Here is an 18,518-nt window from a genome sequence, read left to right on the forward strand (position 1 = left end):
AAGGTTGCCTATGTGTGGCCCAGGGGAGGGGTCCTGTTTGCCGAGTTTAAGAGCAGCACTGCCCAAAATGACTTAGCTAGTAAGGATTACAATCCAAGTCTTTACCCAGAAGAGCATCATTCACAAGCCAGTGTTAGATTAAACTTTCAAGAAAGCAAAAATCATCCCAACTCTGCCTTTATTTTGTCTTCTGTCCTAGCCAGGACATTAGTAGGACCTATATAGTCTAACCACATTTTTCTTCTTTTTCTTCTCCTCTTCCTCCTCCTCCTCTTCTTCCTTCTTTTTCTGTCTCCTCCTTCTTCATCATCACCATTATTTTAAATTTATGATATATTGAGGATGGACAACTTTATAAAATATAATAAAAATGTCCCAGCAATATCAAACTTCTATAAAAGGTTTTAAATATTATCTTTTAGTTTCTTTACTGAGCCACACTGGTCTACACTCCCACTTTACATAGCCTTGGTCTAACCCAGTGTCAAGAATTTCTTCCATCCACTTAGGATTCCTAATTGTCATGTTTCTATAATTTGATATTGAAATAAATAAATGTATATATATGCCTGGCAAAGAATTCAACATGACAACTCATTAATCTACATCCAGGTAGGTGAGAGTTAGAGAACCTATGGACTTTGGATGGAACTGTCTATACTTTTTAATCTCTTTACTATTTAATTGAGACATTTTGAAGATTTTGGTTTAATATTTGTGATAGAGGTGATTAAGATCTATAAAGGATTGGAGACTGATAGGTTTCAGTGATTTATGTTTTAAAGTTTGACTTCTTATCCTCACACAAATCTCCAGATGTGGATCATTAACTTCATCACATACATATAAGAATATTTTTGTAGTTTTCATTTGAGTGACTTTTCCTGGTTATATCTGGTTGGATGGGGTATGAGATACCATTTATGGAAAAAGAAAATTAATGTTGTGGTGGATGTGTCTACCAGATTTTACATCTCTCCATTCATGTAATCATTTATATGAAACTTCCTTTAGTGGGCAACAACTCACAGTTGAGGGAGTTTGTCTATAATAAACCACTTGGCTTATGTTACATCAAATTACATCAGATCAATTTCCTTTATTTTTAATTCCTTCCACACCACATCAGAATTCTCCTTAAATGAGATGCCTGTAAACAGATCTGGCTCCTTGAGGGTGATAAAAAGGTATGAACATAAATCTCAAATTGTTTTTTGAGAAAGGAGATTTTTCTTTTATGAAAGAAGATTTTCCTTTTGTGAACGATCAATTGAGAAATGACAGAATGTAGAGCTAGATTTAAGGGAATATTTGAAGAGCAAAAAGTAAATATCCAAGATATAATATTTATAATTTTTGATAAATTAATGTATATATTTTTGAGCTTGAAAGCTTGGTAGGTCCTTATCTTAACTTTTGAAGGAAAAGATGCTGCTACTTCATAGAAAGTATAGAAAAACCATGTTTTATTTGGAAAAGAACTGAGTCTAAGTGAGCATTACAATATTGAAAGGCCTCCTGTGGGTATACCACTTTATAACACTGATTTTCTGCAAGCATATATCAGCTCACATTAATGGGCATATACATAGGTGTGCCATCTGTTACAGTTTTAGATGCCAGAAAACATTTCTATGGGTTTTTTTGAATCGTACTAGTTCAGAGACTGTGATACTTCATAAACTTGCTGACCAGACAAGAGCTTGAGTTTACCTCCTGATATATCATTTTATTTTTCCATTTCAAGCATTACCTGGAATCTTCCCATCCTTGAAATCTTTATAGGATTTATTACTTTATTTCTCATTTGGAATTTTCATTATATTTCCATTCATCTAATGATCTTTCTTGTGTATGTGTATTCTTTCTCCATATAATTATTGGACATAAAAACTATATGATAAGTCTGGGGGGTTGAATGGCTGAATCTACTTTTTTTTGGTCAGAGAAACAAATGTAATCACCCAGGTAATAAGGTAAAGTCTGAGAAAGATCAGATTATTTAAATTGATTTCCACCAAGGTAAAATTGTGCGGTAAAATACTACATTGGTGATTGAATGCGTAGAGTATGAAGTGACCGATTAGAAATTATAATTTTTGATGTCAAATGTTGACATGCACTTGATATGTATGGTAAAAGGAGAAAGATAAGGAAAGTCATATAGCTCAGTAACCCATGAAATCCTTAGGCTAGCAGACTTATCAAGACATATTAAATATTAAACAATTCTCAAATAATTTTTTTTCAGACAACTCAATGATCAACTCAGGAAAAGCAGCAAACATGAAAATTCTATGGCTGAGGCCATATTGCACATCCTTGGAGGACTGTTAACAAGAAGAAAAAAGAAAATCTGTGGTATGTGTGAATCAACTGATATTTTAAGCAAAAATGTTTTTCTTCTTTAGAAAACAAGGTCAATATATTAATGTTGATATTCATGCACATAAATGGGTCAGCTGATATTTAAAAAAATCTTTTTTGCTTTGTTTTGCTGTTTCCCTAAGGTCACTGACCAGACACTGGACAGGTAATATACTACGACTCTAAATATCTACAAAGGCAGTCTTATTTGTTCTACGTAGAAATTTCTGAGAAGGCCCTGAATCTGATAGAATATATACCATAGGGTAAGCATTCAGTTCATATGTGGTAACAATGATGGATTTGGGGCCAAATATATTTTGAGAACTGGAGTTTTATTAAGTACTTATTTCAGGCAAGATGCTAAGCATTCCACATAGATTTTTAAAAGTTCAATGTTAGACTAGTCCTATAAGATACACATGATTATCCTTTCAGAGATTACAACAAAACAAAATGGGGGGAAAGCCCAAAAAAAGAACCTGAGAGTTAGTGGTATTGGGCACCATTGCAGCTCTAAAGTGGAATCCTGGAATCCTGGTTTGAACTAAGGCATTCCTACCCTAGAGCTCACTCTCTTAGGCAATCACTCCATTATACTGCCTTGCCATCTAATGTTCCAGAGATGTGGTAATAGAATCGAAGAGGTAATTTAAAGGAAGGACTGACTTCCAGAAAGAGGGCTATCAAAGAAAATACACAGTGTGGAACATTTTGCTGTGGCAGCAGGAAGTCTTGATTTCACAGAATATGTCTTGTTAGATGCCAGTTTAATTAGCACCATCCTCTTGGGTCTCGATGTAGTTGTTAACTCTCTCTACCATGGGAATGACCTTGAAAATTGTATTTGTCTCATGCAGCTGGCAATGCGCTCTAACAAAATACTATATAGCAGGTAAGTTGCTTCCTACATGTTTTATGCCATTTTCAAAGCACAGAAATGAACCGAGTATGCTGAGAAGTAACGTGGTATAAGAAGGCAGGCAGATGGTTTCATTTAGCTGTAACCTAAGTGACATGTTCAATATCAAGATGTTTAAGTAGATATGCTTAGACTGATTCTCTGTCACAGTCTTTCCTCTTTATGAAACAGAGTGTGACTAGTTCTTAGGAGCCTACTAGAGAACAAGGAAATTTTAGTCAATGATTTATCATGGTGCTCATTTAAGAATGCAGTGGAGGCTCACCTTGTTGTCTGCCTGGAGCAGGGAATAGATTCTCCCTCTGTGTAACTGGCCTACTTTGCTGTTCCCCACACAGTCTTCAGCAGAGGTGTTATATGACTTCCAGAAGTTAAGGACCATGTTTGTCAGACACCAGGTGTGTACCTTAAATTATTTCTTATAGGTAGAAATTATTTCTTGTTGTTTGAAATATTTAGAGCTGCTATACAAAAGACTATAGAGTAATGCTATGTGCTTCATAGAAAAGTTTGGAAAAGTAAATTTCAGAATTCTTAAATTTTAGTTCGTTTCTAGCCATTGTCAAGCAGAGATCCGCCTCTTTAGTTTAGAATACCTCAGTAAGTATCCCCAAATTTTTATGATTTTCCTGTTTTTTACAGTCTAGGAATACTCTAGCAGATTTGACATTCACCAGAATTCTTCTTTCGATTTTTTTCCACCCAATTTATATATTTTGCTATATTTTACTCTGAACCGTTAATGCTCTCTAAATTGTAGGAATATTGTCTTTATCTTGCCCTCACCCTGTTATTTTTATTATTGCAGCTCACAAATTAGTTGTATAATGTGTTGACAGTTTAATTATTATTATTGTGCCTTAAAGGTTGGATTAAACCCAAGAGATCAGAATATTTAAAAAAGAAAAAGTCATTCTGAGCTTCTTGTTATCTTGTTTGCTCTGTCACAATGTGCACAGAGGCAGAACCATGCTAACTAGAATAGGATCAAAATCAGCCATGTCTGCAGAACAATTTCAGCTTTTGTGATATTTTAAATTTTATTTATTATTTTTATGCTGTAATAGCATCTGATGTTTTCTTTAGGAACAGGAAAAAAATCCATATATTTTTATCTTAAGCAGTAGCTGCCTTTCAGACCTATTTTTTTTTTATCAAATTTGTAGCATAGGTGTCAAACTAAATTGTTTTTTACTTCAACACTCCAATGTTTCGTATATTAGAGGTAACTTTCATGCACTAGAAGCTATTTCCTTCACTGACTTCTTCTCTTCCTGACAAGCATCTATCTCTTTACCACTTAGTGCCCACTGGTGAATTTTACTTGGTTTTGGATGAAGAGCTGGAAAAACCAATTATCTCAGCCTCACACATTTCCACGATCAGGGATCAGTTATGTGCTTTAATCGTGGTGTCATGTAATATCCATATTGCTTCTTGCTTTGAGCTGAATCGCTGCAACTATCTCACTTTGACTACTCTTGAAAATCTATTCACATCTGTCTGTTTTCATTGTCTAATTCCTGGGCATAGACGGCATATTGGTGACTGAGTAGTATGATGAAGGGAACATAAAAAATTTGGTATCAGAAAAAAAAAGTGGTTGTCAGAAAGTCTGACTTTAGTGTTGACTCTATCAGTTATTAGATGCCCATTTGATGCTGGGCATGATGCTGATCCTCTCTGAGCTCCATCAGCTTCAATGAAAAAATGTAGTTTATTAAAGTAATATTTTAAAGGATGTCTATATCATATATTTTATGTTATATATTCTATAGTTACATATAACTATATGTAAATATATTGTAATTATGTAACATGAATTATTACACGTTACACATATTATACGTTGTATATATTTATTTTTATTTTTTTTTTTTTCGTTGTATATGTTTTATATGTGATATATATTTTATTATATAGACCTTGTTTATCTTTTTAGTTTCATCCAAATTTGAGGTGCTTGATCCCATATGAGTTAGGGCATTCCGCTCCTTTGTTTTTTTGTTTGGTAGTCTCTGAAATCATTCCTCTTTTGCTATTAAAGCAGAGACAAGGAACGTCAGCAATCCCTTGTCTGATTAGTCACTGACCCTGACCTACCAGTTGGTATTAGAGAAAATATCTGCATCCCCAAAACTAGTAGTTTCCCCAGACTAAAGAGATTTTCACTTTAGATTCAAAATATTCCAAGAACAGCTTCTGAATATTGTGTTTAATATTTTGGTGATACAGGGATCCCTGGGTGTCACAGCGGTTTGGCGCCTGCCTTTGGCCCAGGGCAGATCCTGGAGACACGCGATCGAATCCCACGTCGGGCTCCCGGTGCATGGAGCCTGCTTCTCCCTCTGCCTGTGTCTCTGCCTCTCTTTCTCCCTGTGTGACTATCATAAATGAATAAAAAAAAATAAATTAAAAAAAAAGTATATTGGTGATACAGGTCTGAATGTCATATTGATACAATGACTAAAATATCCTGGTAGCCCCAGAAAGACAAAATTAATTATATATATCCTGTCAGCAAAGGCTCCATATTTTCCTTAGCTCTAGTAGGTTTGTAGGATTATGTCAGTCATAGCTGGGGTGAAAATAGGAAATGATGAAAAGTCCATTGCAGTAAAAGCATAGAATTATTTCTGGGTTGAGTTAAAAAAATTATCTGGGGAGGGATATGATTCTTTTGATTTTGAAAGCTCAATATTATGATGATAGTTTAAGTTTTATTTATTAACTATATCACCAACAAAGATAATTTTTTGACATATGAATATAAATATTAGCAAAGATTTTGATGAAATATTAGAAATGGGAAAATTATCACTATACAACTGAATGTAAAATTTCTTGAAAATGTATTTATAAAATACTTTGAGTTGATTAATAGTAAGGGAAATTTTAAGCATATCACTAGCCTAATAAACTATTTTATATTTAGTTCTTTTGTACTTCTTACCATACTTAAGATAAATATTTTTTTTATCTAGGTGTAATGTAATGATTTTGGTCCCTATTCCCTTCCCCCACAACAAACACACTGTCTTTGACTTAGAATAGCGTCTGTACTCATTTGTACTCAATAGTTGGACTGCTGAATTTCATAGATTGAGAAGTCTGACATGAAGCAAGTGGGTTTTAAATTTTACTGGCATCATGCAAAGGGAAGTCTTCTTTATCCACTTTTATGATTAGAAAAAAATCGAGGAAACAATGTGGATTGCTTGCAAGGAAGCAAGGAGTATTGATTGAAGACTAGAGACTTGGCTTTAGAGGACAAGTGAGATGTTCACTGAACTAATTTGAATAAAGGCTGTTGAAGGACTGAACTAGGGTAGTAAAGACCAAAGAGGCATTTTCGGTATAGACTGAATAAGATTTGAGAACAGATTTTTAGGGATTGAAGAGTTAGAGAAGTTGAGGAAAGCTCTGAAGTGTCTAGCTTGGGTGACTGGTTAATGGTGATGCTGTTAACTTGAGTAGGGAAAAAAGAATGAGTAAGCTGAAACCATCTGTTGAAAAATGAAGTGTGTGGGGCAGCCCCGGTGGCTCAGTGGTTTAGCGCCACCTTTAGCCGGGCATGATCCTGGGGACCCGGGATGGAGTCCCACATTGGGCTCCCTGCATGAAGCCTGTTTCTCCCTCTGCCTGTGTCTCTGCCTCTATCTCTCTCTCTGTCTCTCATGAATAGATAAAATCTATAAAAAATATTTTTTAAAAAGAAAAATGAAGTGTGTAAGGGTGAATTTAGGGGTTGAGAAAACTGGCAAAAATGTGGAATAGGCTCTCTGGTAAAAGAGATGGTAGTAAAAAAGATGAATAAAAATCATATTTAACCTCAATGAAGTCACAGCTGAGGCTAGAATGTCACTGATACTGACATTCAAGTTTTCAATGCCTCCTCATTGGCTACAACAGCGGTTTTCACTAATTTCCCATCCTGAAACGCAAGAGGGACAATATTCACATCTTAAATATAATCCAGTGAAGCTTTGGCATACACAAAACTGGGTTCATAAATGTAAAATCACCCATTAACTAGCTATAATTCCACCACTTTGTTACTAAGTATCTAAGTGAATGAATGTGATATTATAATAGCGATAACTTTATATGAGCTCTATTTTATTTTTTAGTAATTTTATTTCAGTTTTGATAGTTGTAACTATTCTTTGTGTAAATTACTTGTAATATGCCTCTCAACTAATCTTAACACTGAAATTTAGAACTAGTCTATATAAGATAATTGTCCAATTTGTTGGTCCAGCAAATGAGGCTCTCCACAATTAGACCCTCAAATTTTATTTTCCAAGATGGTTATTAGAATGCCTCTCACCCATATGGATTTCTAGAACTTTTTCACTTGAACTAGAGTTTATTTCTTCTTCCCTAGAATCTGAGCGTATTTATGATTTGCTGGCAACCAGTAGAATGCAGTAGAATCAACAATGCATGCCTTCTGAGGCTACATCAAAAAAAGAAAATGCAGCTTCCACATTGTTCATCAGAACATCAGTTTGGAACTCCAAGCCACCATATAAATAATCCCAACTGCCCTGAAGTTACCATGCTATAAAGAAGTCCAAACTAGTTTATAGGAAGAGAACACGGAGAAGCCCTAAGACCACATAAAGAAAAAGATGTTGGCTAGTCTCCAGCTGCAACAGCTGCCAGTATTCTCACTCTGGAGGGTCTGATTGTGATCATGTGAGAACTCAAATCATAACTATCCAGCTGAGCCTTTTCCAAATCCCTAATCTACAGAAACCATGGCAGACAATAAAATGATTTTGGGGGTTTTAAAATTTTGAGGCATTTGCTTCTCGACAGTATGTGCAATGTGCAATGTGCAATTTTCAATGCACGGAATTTTGGATCTGGAAGTAGGGTTCTATCAAAACACCAAAACTTGTGTCATTAGATTGGGGACAAGTTATCAGTAGATAGAAGGGGCTTGAGGAGACTGTGAAGGAAGCCTGAAAGGTCTTGAGCAGTGAAGCCAAAGGAACTCAGGAAGACTGTCAGAGGAGGGCTAAAGCAATGAGGAAGATGTTACTGAGTGCTGGGGAGAAGGATACCCTAGTTATATAATGAATGAAAATTAAAAGGACTCTTGCTTATGTTAGCATAGAAAAGGAGAAATACACCAAATGAACTTTCTGATGCAGCTAAGGATATTTCCAGGCATGCTCCTGAAGGTGCCACCAAGCCTCTTCTAGCTACTAATAATGAAATGAGAGAGGAGAGAAGTGTGTTAAAGAACACATTATTCAGTTTTAAAATGGAATTTAGAAGACATGTAAAATGTCTAGAAGGTTTTTTTCAGACAGTAAAGGATTCTCCAGGTAAGAAAGGATCTCAACACAAAGATCAAATCCAGGTTAGGAATAAGAACCTTTGTTAAGACCTTAGAATGATTTAAGACAGAGCAACATTAGAAACTTTTTCATGGACATGATGACTTCTATATATCTGAAGGGCATGCTTCATAGATCCTTTTAATTCAACACTAAGGCTTCCAAGACTCTTCAGGGTTTTATCTGACAGTTACAGGAAGGCCACAGTGGATCGAGGATTGTCTTGAGGAGATTATTGATACTACTTGGCCAATAGTAGCTCTCTTCAGACTGACCTCTTTATCCCTTTTAACAATCTCTGTTACTCTGAGAGTGTACTTGTTTTGACAACACCATGTCTCTGGCTCATTTTGAGTTGTCCCGCCTACATAGATTGAATCAATTGTTCCACAGGAAGACAGCTTCTAGTGGATTGAGTCTAGAAGCTACTGATTGAGTACTGTATACTTTGCCTTATATGAGCATTTGAGATAGGATAGGATAGGATGACAAAAGCTACAGGTTTCCTTTTTATCTTGCCAGAAACATTTTTTCCCCCAGAAGCCAGAATCTTTTCTTAAAAAATTGCATTGATATTTCTAATTCAAGTCTTTCTTTTATTTCTTACACTGCTAAAATGGCTTTCATTTTTTTCAATGCTACATTGCACCATCATACCAATTGTTATGTGTATAGATTAATCTTCATCTATCAGTAGATGCTTAGGTTGTTTTGATATCTTGGCTATCATAAATAATGCTGTGATAAACATAGGGATGCAAATATCTTTTTGAATTAGTGTTTTTGTTTTCTTTGGGTAAATACTGAGTAGTGGTATTTCTGGATTGTGTGGTATTTCTATTTTTAACTTTTTTGACAAAACTTCCTACTGGTTTCTACAGTGGTTGCATCAATTTACATTCCACCAGCAGTGCATGGGGGCTCCTTTTTCTCCACATCCTTAGCAACACTTGCTATTTCTTGTCTCTTTTGATAATAACCATTTTGCCAGGTGTGAGGTGATAGCTCATTGTGGGTCTGACTTGTATTTCCCTGATGATTAGTGGTGTTGAGCATATTTTCATGTCTCTGTCGGCTCTCTGTATGTCTTTGGAAAAATGTCTATTCAGGCCTTCTGCTCATTTTTAAAGCAGATTGTTTGTTTTAATGTTGAGTTGTATAGTCTTCAAAACAATATATTTTGGATATTAACCAAAATATCAGATATGTCATCTGTGAATAACTTCTCCCATGTAGTTGGCTGCCTTTTCACTTTGTTGATGGTTTCCTTTGCTCTGCAAAAGCTTGTTATTTTGCTGTAGTCTAAATAGTTTATTTTTGCTTTTGTTTCCCTTGCCTGAGGAAACATATCCATAAATGTATTTCTAAGGCCAATGTTCAAGAAATTACTGCCTATGTTTTCTTTTGGGAGTTTTATGGTTTCAGGTCTCACATGTAGGTCTTTAATCCATTTTGAGTTTATTTTGTGTATGGTGTAAGGAAGTAGTCCAATTTCATACATATGCATGTAACTGTCCAGTTTTCCCAAAACCATTTGTTGACGAGACTGTCTTTTCCCTATTGTGTATTCTTGCCTCCTTTGTTGTAGATTAATTAACCATATAGGCGTGAGTTTCCTTTTTCTTTCTTTCTTTCTTTCTTTCTTTCTTTCTTTCTTTCTTTCTTTCTTTCTTCCTTTTTCTTTCTTTCTTTCTCTTGTCTTATTCTTTTTCTTTTCAAGTGCATGTGTGTGGCAGGGAAGGGCAAAGGGAAAGGGAGAGAGAGGGTCTTAAGCAGGTCCCATACCCAGAGCAGAGCCTGATGTGGGGCTTAATCTTATGACCCTGAGATCATGACCTGAGCTGAAATTGAGAGTCAGATGCTTAACTGACTGCCCACCCAGGCATCCCAGTGTGTTTATTTGTAGGATCTCAATCCTGTTCCATTAATCTACATGTCTATTTTTGTGACAGTACCATACTATTTTGATTACTATACTTTTGTACTATATCTTAGAATCTGGAATTGTGATACCTCTAGCTTTGCTTTTCTTTCTCAAGGTTGCTTTGGCTTTTGGGGACCTTTTGTGGTTCCATACAAATTTTAAGAGTATTTGTTTTAGTTCTTTGAAAAATAGTATTGGTATTTTGATAAAGATTGCATTGAATCTGTACACTGCTCTGGGTTTTCTCAGCACACTGAACTTCCAGCAGTTCAAAAATTATAATTCATATTTTTCTACCTTAGCACTGGTTCCCACAACAATATCCACTTATGTGTTTCTCTTCCAGTAAGCAGTGACTCCCTGTAGTCACATGTCTCTCTCTAAACTATGGGATGGTGGCTTGCCTTGTGTCCTCTGCTGTCTTAGGGATCTGAGAAGAGTTTGTTAATTTTTCAATCTGTTCAATTTTTTATTCATTGGGATGGAATCCTGACTTCTAAGCTCCTTATATGTGGAACTAGAAGCTGGAAAGTTAAAAAAAAATCAGTCTTGTTATTGGATCAAAAGTTTAGGATTTATTGAATATTGCATTTGATTAACTGCAGCATCAAATTTCAGTTACTGTCTTTGAATACTGAATCCTTCATACATTGCTATTATCTCATTTTCTTTAATTTTCTCTCTTATTTGTCTTTCTTTCCTTATTGTACTGATTTTTTTGACAATATCTATACTGGTAAAAAAAAAAACGCATTTCTGATTTGAGTGAAAATCTTTGTCTCTTCTATCAAGCAAAGGGCTATTGTTTGTGTTGTAGGAAATCTGCTTGAGTATGCTATGGATTTGTAAAGGCAAATTGAATGATTAGCATTTGAAAGGAGTACCTGTAAATTTTTAAACTAATCTAGATAGTTGGTGATGGTTAATTTACCTCAGTACTACTTAGAAGAACAGAGGGCTGTGTGTCGCAAGACCTTAATGCATTTCACACACACATATATATATATATATATATATATATATATATATTTTTTTTTTTTTTTTTTTTTTTAGTAGGGTAAATTAGCTTTTATTTCTAAAGGTACAACTGAACTTGCATTCTTTTGTGTAGAAATATTTTAATGTGTTACATAAACAAACATTGATCAGATTTTCCACTGGCATCAATTATATATAATTCAGGGTACATGTATATTAATTAAAATATCCCTTAAGTAGAACTCTAAAGATGCTACTATAAAAATAAATGCAGAGAGAGAACATTCTTAGGAGGATGGTTTCCAGCCTTATGGTCTTTGAGAAAAAGTATAATTTATACTTTTTTTAAAAGATTTTATTTATCTATTAATGAGAGACCCAGAGAGAGAGAGAGAGAGAGAGGGGCAGAGGGAGAAGGAGGTTCCAAGCAAGGAGTCCAACATGGGACTCGATCCCCAGGACTCCAGGATCACGCCCTAAACCACTGAACCACCCAGGGATCCCCTAATTTATACTTTAAAGACCCTCTTCTATGATGAATACAGGGACAGAATTCCTGCTTTGTTTTAGTTTGTAATTTTAAATATTTTGTATGTTGAGTGTGAAAGGTAAAGTAAAGGAATGAAAGTTACCAAATTATGAGTCCTCTTGTTTCAGGGAGAATCACTTTGACTAGAGTGAGATCTCTGAAGACAGAGTATTTTGAAAACAACTGTGTGTAGAGGTGAGGAGGGAAGCACATAGTAGGAACTTGCCATTTTTTCCCCAATATGTTATAATTTGTCAGACTGTCATTTTACCTAAAACTATTTTGTACTTTGCAGAAAGAAAAGATGGATGATTATATGTGTTGTTTATAGGCTAGGCATTATGAAATGAAAGAATGTTTATGAAGTGCTGTTTACTCATTTAAATCTTTAGTGCCAGCACAGAGGAAAAGCAGCCAACAAAATGAGTAGCTCTGCAAGGTGCGCAAGCATACCATGACCATATGTATGGCTTCTTTCTGTGCCTTTCCTGTGTATCCTCCTTGATAAAGCAATTCTTTGTCTCTATGTTGGTGAGGAAGGGATGGAAAAAAAAAAAAAGTACCCATTGATTTTGTTAAAAGTCAATGATAAGTTTTTAAAAATTCAAAGGTAACACTTGAATTAATTTAATTTCATTGAGTCTGACTACCTTTTCTCTCCCTATTCTTAAGAAAAGGTTTACTGCTGTTGTTTTCCTAATGTTTAAAGGCGAGGGTTGCTGACCCCAGAGGACTGGTCTCCCATCAACATTAGTTAGACATAGCTCTCATCGGTCTGTCATGGCACCCTGGAGTTTCCCTGACACTCCATGTTCTTATGCCCTGTTTCCCTTTTGGGTCTCTGGCTGTGTGGCGTGGGTGGCACCTGTCAGAGATCTGGCTGGGCTGCCTAGGTGCTGTCACGTTTCCTGGCTGCACTGTCTAGGGAGACAGATTCGGGAGGAACAGAATACACTGGAACTTTTATGTATTGTGAGGGTGGTTGTCAAACATGAATCATCAATGGAGATTTAGTGCATCAGGGACTAAAATAAACAGAAAATAAGTAACTCTTTTATCCTTTCAGCTAAGAAGCATTTGCATAAATAGACTAATTAGTAATGTGAAAATTATTTTTTGAGTACCTCATATATGCAAGATGCAATTCCAGGTCTAGTGAAAGATATGAAAAGAATAAGATACAGAACCTCTGCTCAAGAAATGTATATAAGCTTATAGTGGAAAGAAGAATTATGTGATTTGACCATATTCTAAGGTATAAATTGTCACATAGGGAGTCTGAGATATCTCATAGGGAAAGGTATCATAATTTTCTTGAGGTTTTTCCTCTTTTAGGTTGTTTAATTATAGTAAAAGGAGAGATAACTCAAATTGGCTTAGAGAAGAAGATAATTTTTTGGTTCAAGTAACTGAGACGTCCAGAGATGAATGAGAAGGCTTGCAAGCCTGCCTTCATCAGGGCTTCACACTTCTGTGATTCTTTCACATTCTTATAAAGAATATATAAGGGATACATAAAATCATTGCACACATAGAGTAAGTAGCTAATATATGGTTTAAAAAAAGCTACTATCAATATTTTTATAAGTAAAAACATATTTAGTGCAAAATTTTTAATATTCATGACTACTAGCTCTAGTGATCATTAACATTTATTTTAAGTTGTTGGAGCCATGTAGTATTGAGAAGTTTTGAAATCCTAGAAGTTTTATATTAAAAAAGAAAACAACGTTTAGTGAGTCAACTGTTACTAATAATATCCATATTAAAAAAAGCATGCACATATTTGCTTTTTAGAGGATGTTTATATAAATATTCTTAACATTTTATTAATTTTTATCAATAACTAAATATTAATGAATCATCTTAACAATAAGGTAAGTAAATACTTTGGTAGTAAGATTGGGAATGGAGTTTATAGGAATATTTTTAGTATTTTAGATGACTTATGCCATTGTGAAAAGACATATGGTTTCTTTTTGTAAGTAGCAATAGTTCTGTTTCTTATTAGTATTTTGGAAACTTATTGTATTTAAGAATCATTTGGAGAGGGGCACCTGGGTGGCCCAGTCAACTGGGCATTTCGGCTCAGGTCATGATCTTGGGGTCCTGGGATTGAGTCCCATGTTGGGCTCCCTGCTCTGTGAGGATCCTGATTTTCCCTCTCCCTCTACTCCTGCCCCCTGCTTGTGCTGGTTGCTCTCTCCCTCTCTCAAATAAATTTAAAATACCTTAAAAAAATAATTTGGAGAGATCAGAAAGGGAAACTGGATTGGGAGATATTGTCTTCAAACAAACTGAGAATGAAAATAATATGACAGTATCACCTAAAGCCCAGTCTCCTTATGAAATGTCCATGAGCTTTAAGTCTAACAGTTATTCAGGATCAAATGTGTAATCTACCACGGCTGTGTGTCTCTGGACCAGTCATTTTCCCATCTCTATTCCCAAATTACAATTTGTGCAACTCAGGTTGAGGTAAATCACTGACTTGAACAGTCTTTGATTCTGTGACCTACCATTCCTAATATGACCTACCATTCCCTATATATTTTTCCCAGGACACCATGCCAGTATCAGAGTTTCACAAATTGCTGGCAAAGGCCCCAGAACTCTCCCTTAAGAAATGTTTCTATCTTTTCTCTTTCTGTTCACTTTAACCACCATCATATTCAATAGGATTTCACCTTTATTTTCAAAGGTAATTGATCTTGATTGAATCTTGGTTCTACCTCTTTATTTTGTCCTATTTGGACTAAACTGTCCAACTTTTGGCTATATACTTGGTGCTAATTTTCATAATTACCACTCAGACTGTGATTGCAGCCTCAGCTAAAGGTTCTGGGTCTAGTGTTGACCTAGTAGGGTGTCCAGGACAGTACCAGAATCGAGGATGTGAAGTTCATTATCTATGGCATCATTAAGGTTTTGTTTTTTCATTTGATAAATAACATTAATAATAATTATTACTGTAATTGCAACAATGTTTTCTATTTCTAGGCTGTTTTATAATTTACAAAGCACTGTCACAAATTTTCCTATAAAAATACTGTGATTATATTAAAAACATTTTCCTTATCTTACAGAATTTGAATGATAACTATAAAAACAAAATTCGTGAGATAGATATCCTGCTCAAGATCCCATAAGTTAATAAATGGTGAATTTAGGAATCCAATTGTTTTTTAAAGATAGTATTTCTAATTTATAACTATCTAAGTAGTTATGCACATGTGCAACCATCTGATAATGTTACTTTTCCTAAGACTTGCTTTCTGTGTGTGTGTGTGTGTGTGTGTGCGCGCGTGCGTGTGTGTGATATGTGGTATGTTGAATTTGGAAAAGGAAAAGCAATGAAATTCATTCAAGTCATATATTGGAGTTAGGAAAGTTACATAGATTTTGTTGTATAAATTAAAGTCCCGATATAAATAATTTTATAATTCAGCATATAAAACAAATGCTTAAAGCAAACTATTGAGAAAAAAGCATAATGCTTATTTGCAACACATATTTAATGTTTTACTTTCAGAAATGACATACCCAAAAGAATGCCTTCAGGATAAAAAATAGGGATAAATTGGCCCATTCACCAATTATAATTATTGTCTAGCTGGAGCATACTATCAAAGGAGAAAGACAGGCATGAGCTCCTAGTCTAGGGGAAGATCTATTTTTTTTTTTTATTTGTGTAGTTCTCGCAATTTACAAAGACTTTCTTTATATTTTATTATACATATTTCTAATTATAATCTGTGTAGTAGAATTTGTAATCTCCATTTTACAGAAGTAGCAATGGAACAGTTGATAAATTTAGTGATTTGACCACAGTCACAGTTAATAGGAAAGATTGATGCAGAGGAAAAGGTCATGTTATTCATTAAATCATCTAAATCCTAAATCACATCCTCAGTCCTTGACCTATGAAATTTTCCAAGTTCAGATTTCCTCTGCTTTCTTTGAGGTTTAAGTAGCCATTCCCTAACTATGTAGAAATATTTTAGAGAAGTCAGGCAGATGTCTATTTCTACAAACACTTGAATACATGTGAGATTTTAGCCTGAGGATGATCAACTATTACATGGCACAGTATTTAAGAAACATTCGATGAAAACATTCAATTTTTTGTTTGTACCCAGGAATATAAAATTAAATTAATGTAGGAGAAATGAGAATCAGGAACATATAGAACGTATGGAGTAAACAATGTACTTTAGAGAAATACTAGGATTTTTTTTCCCATGAATTTCCAGAAGACTTTAATTAACCTCATATGGTTAGCACATTATAATAGTTGACTTCTTTAAGTTATAGTGAATTTTGCTTTGGATTTGGATTACAGTTTACCTTGCTTTTTACTTTTTCTTTTTTTTAAGTTTTTATTTAAATTCTAGTTAGTTAACATACAGTGTAATATTGGTTTCAGGAGTAAAATTAGTGATTTATCAGTTACATAGAAAACCCAGTGCTCAACCCAACTAGTGCCCTCCTTAATACCCATCACCCATTTAGCCCATCCCCTTCCACCTCACTTTCAGCAACTCTCATTTTGTTCTCTGTAGTTGGTAGTCTTTTCTGGTTTCCTGCCTTTTTTTTCCTTCCTTCCTCTATATTCATCTGATTTGTTTCTTAAATTCCACATATGAGTAAAATCATATGATTTTTGTCTTTCTCTGACTTATTTTGCTTAGCATAATACATTCTAGCTCCATCCATGTCATTGCAAGTGACAAAATGTATTTTTTATGGCTGAATAATATTCCATTGTATGTATCTTCTTTATCCATCCATCAATTGATGGAAACTTGGGCTCTTTTCATAGCTTGGCTCTTTTTAATAGTGCTGCTATAAACATTGCAGTGCATGTGCTCCTTCAAATCAATGTTTTTGTATCCTTTGGGTAAATACCTAGTAGTATTATTGCTGGGTTGTACAGTAGTTCCATTTTTAACTTTTTGAGGAAACTCCATCTTGTTTTCTAGAGTGGCTGCACTAGTTTGCACTCCCACCAGCAGTTTAAGAGGGTTCCTTCTTTGGATGCTCTCCACCATCTGTTGTTTCTTGTGTTGTTAATTTAGGCATTCTGACCTGATGTGAGGTGGTATCTTATTGTGGATTTGATTTGTATTTCCCTGATGATGAGTGATGCTGAGCATGTTTTCATGTGTCTGTTGGCCATCTGGATGTCTTCTTTGGAGAAATGTCTATTCATATCATGTCTTCTGCCCATTTCTTAACTGGATTATTTGTTGTTTGGGTGTTGAGTTTGATTTGTCATATTGGTTCTCCTTTCTGTCACACTGTCCACTTTTTCAAACACTAGAAACCTATGCCTCATTTATAAACATAAAATATAAAATTCTTTTTCCTGTAATTTGACATTACTTTAAGTAACCCAACACCAAAAATTCCCAAGCAGACTAAGGTCTCTATATGGGGAATGAAAATTCAGAGATCTGCTCTTATTGGTTGCTGATTCAGGCTGCTAAGACTTCACAGAAGTGGTTGTAACATTAATAGTAAGGAAGAGGCAGGAGGAAAACTAGGAAAATTGTTATAATAATATAAGATGGATTGTTTTTACATTTTTTGGAGGGGTGTTGAGGTGATCTTTTATCAACTTTGGGAAAATATATTCCTTTGAACTAGGTTTGGAAATTTTAGCGCATGTTTCCATGGTACCAGAATACCTCAAGTCACCAGTGATGTTTCCTGATAGTTTGTAAAGCAGCATTTGAGGGTATTATTAACTATACAAAAATCATCTCTGCCACAGGAAACAGACATTTGGGAAGATGAAGTCACGGGGTATTTAAGAATAGGGAATGAAGAAAAAGGAACATAAGTGGTTTACATTTCAGAAATGGTGTAAGGCTATGATGGTATAAAGGAGCAGGATGATGTAAAGAGGAAGGGTGAAGGCACTGTGTGTCAGGAAGGGTGAAGGCACTGTGATAAAGAGTTTAGGCCATCAAGGAGATTGGTTTATAGAGTAAGGAACTGAAGTAGTTCCTTTAGGAACTGCCTCCTTTTAGGGACAAAGCTCATTCCTCTTGTTGCATTGAGTGAGGAATGGGCATCAATAACCATCCTTGGTGAAACAAACTGCCTCTTTTCTCTGGCACTAATGTGCCACTTAACAAGAGGGCCCAGGAGCCTTATTTCTAGGCCCCGTGCATGGGACCATGAGTATAGTCAAATAACTCAAATGACAGCAGTGCCGAAAAGGTGCTGCTTCCTGTCATGTCCATCTGCATAGTTCATTTCACTCTGCCCATTAACATTTCTCCCTTGTTCAGAGCAATGATGTTGCATAAAACTGAGTCATTATGTAAAAGCTGTATGCTGCTGTGCTGATAATTAGAAACTTCCAACTTTCTGTGGCTCAGTGGAACTAAGTGGGCCTGCTGGCATTTAGCGGTATAACACATTTGCTTTAGAAGAAAG

This window comes from Vulpes lagopus, chromosome 2 (genome assembly GCF_018345385.1).
Source record: "Vulpes lagopus strain Blue_001 chromosome 2, ASM1834538v1, whole genome shotgun sequence".
Lineage (NCBI taxonomy): Eukaryota > Metazoa > Chordata > Mammalia > Carnivora > Canidae > Vulpes > Vulpes lagopus.